A 2,810-nucleotide genomic window follows, 5' to 3' on the forward strand; every position below is an offset into this window, starting at 1 on the left:
CACCTCTCTTCTCACTACTTCTTTTTTTTTTCTTTTCACACTGTTGTTCTACCTTTTTCTCCTCATTTTCATCAATTTAATCCATGTCAAATAAAACCACACTGTTACACTGCACACTTTGCAGACACCAAGGTCTCTAGATACAGAGGTCTTATTTTACCACCCATGAAGAAGCAGAAGTATTCCATACACTACAAAAGCACTGAGGGGAGAGTAAATGTACAAGCAGGGAGTCAATAGTTAATCCCATGACAGTATATTCAAGGGTGGAGAAACCCTGTATCTCCTAGGCCAAGGGAATGCCCTCTCTAATGTCCCCAATATTTACTGTGCCCATGTGGGGAAAATGCACAAAACAATCATTTTTATCTATTTGTATATTTATTTAGACTTCTTTGTTTTGGTGTAGATATTGAAGTTGATGTATCCAATTTTATTGTATTTTATTTTATCTTTCTTTTTGGGCTCTGGAATTATTTTATTTCAGGAATAAGACTATTATGTGGTGCTTGTCTTTATTGCTGTAGTGCTCACTGGATACATTATTTGATATTTATTTTGTGTTGTTGTGGTGTTTCAATTTCTTTTTTTCTGTCCTCTCTAAAACTGAGGTTGAGAGCCTCTAGAAGGACTCTGCCTATTTTAGGCTTATTTAATTTTTACCCCATTTTATTGTTTTTCTTTTCTTCAAACAAAACCACATAACTTGAACTATCTAATTCCACCTTTCAAACGGAGGGGGAAAAAGAAAGGGTTCTAGGTCCAAACAGATATATGATTACTAAGTAGTAAGATAGACACACAGGAGACCACTTATTCTAGCAGCTCGGGGCATAAGAGTGGGATATATGGGATGCAGGATGAGAACAGGGGTAGAAGGAAGACAAATTTGGTGATGGGAATTCCCCTGATTCAATATTAATATGTACCTAAAATACTACTGTGAAAGATATGTAAGCCAATATGGTCAAAATAAAAATCATATTTAAAAAAGTCAAGATAAATGTTTGCCATGAAGTATGAAGTCCCCGAAAAATTAAATACCTGATGTAGGCAGCTCAGAAGCTTTGGAGTAATATTAATACTCCTGCAACATGTCCTTAGGCCATCATAGAGTGGTCCTGTTTGTCAGTGCCTGCCTCCAAGAACTTCTAGAGGTCCCCATATCTTTAAAAGCCTAATGGGTTGACTTCACCCTACATTTCATGAATTCTTGACAACAGTTGCTGCTCCTCCAGAGTTATACTTCTTTACCTTCATTTTCAAGATACCAATACCCTGAGTGGAAGACCTCAACACTCATGCTTTCACCACACCCTCTAGAGGCTGAAACTGGAAGACTATCCTCATAAGACTGATGAACAAAACTCATCTTAGAGAAATGCAAACGTACAGAAATGTGTAAATGTTCACAGAGTCCAAAGATTGGAGACCACAGCTCAGAAGATTACCAATACCAAACAGTTTAATAGCACTCACATTAGGACACTGGAGACAAGATGCAGATGTTTAATGAAGGTCAAAGAAACAATGGTACATATATCAGAAACATGAAAGAAAAATTAAAAAAGAACAAAATCACAAAGAATGAGAACAAGCAGTTCTGGTGGGATGTGGAGAGAAAGGAATTCTTATCCACTGCTGGTGGGAATGCCATCTAGTCCAACCTTTATGGAAAGCAATATGGAGATTCCTACAAAAACTGGAAATTGAGCTCCCATATGATCCAGTTATACCACTCCTAGTGATATACCCTAGGAACACAAAAATACAATATAAAAATTCCTTCCTCGCACCTATATTTATTGCAGTGCTATTTATACAATAGCCAGACTCTGGAAACAACCAGTATGCCTTCAACAGATGAATGGCTAAAGAAACTGGTACATATACACAATAGAATATCATGCAGTCGTCAGGAGAAATAAAGTCATGAAATTTTCCTATGCATGGATGTACATGGAATCTATTATACTGAGTGAAATAAGTCAGAGGGAGAGAGATAGACACAGAATAGTCTCATTCATCTATGAGTTTTTAGAAAAATAAAAGACATTCTTGCAATCATTTTTAGAGACAAAAGAGAGGAGGGCTGGAAGTTCCAGTTCACTGCATGAAGCTCACCACAAAGAGTGGTGAGTGCAGTTAGAGAAATTACTACATTGAGAACTATCATAACAATGTGAATGAGTGAGGGAAGTAGAAAGCCTATCTAGAGTACAGGTGGGGTGGGGTGGGATGGGGGGAGATTTGCTACATTAGTGATGGGAATGTTGCACTGGTGAAGGGGGGGTGTTTTTTACATGACTAAAACTCAACCACAATCTTGTTTGTAATCAAGGTGTTTAAATAAATATATTAATTAAAAGAAAGAACAAAAACAAAAAATTAAAAGTAATAAAAAATTAATATGGCACAGATAATCAAAACATTCTGGTGTGTGGGAACAGATATGGAGCTATAGTACAGCTATTATGTAACTTCCTTATACATAGCCAGTGTGGAGTTTATTCTTGAACACAGCCAAAAAGGCGAAAATCCAAAATAAAAATTTCAAGAAGATCTCAACAGTAGAATAGCAACAGCTAAGGAACAAACTTCAGATGGCCATGATTATACTAGTCCAGTTTTATAGTTTCATTCTTTTCTTTAACAACATATATACTGAACCATAAAAGAGTATGGGTAAATATGCCCACCAAGCAGAAAGCTAGACATTTCAGGAGAGGTTGGACCAAACCCTACCCTGTCAAAGACATGCATTCTGCCTCCTTTACCCCAAATTACTGTTTTCATGATAGCCCTGCCTC

Source organism: Suncus etruscus, chromosome 9 (genome assembly GCF_024139225.1).
Source record: "Suncus etruscus isolate mSunEtr1 chromosome 9, mSunEtr1.pri.cur, whole genome shotgun sequence".
NCBI classification, from domain to species: Eukaryota; Metazoa; Chordata; class Mammalia; order Eulipotyphla; family Soricidae; genus Suncus; species Suncus etruscus.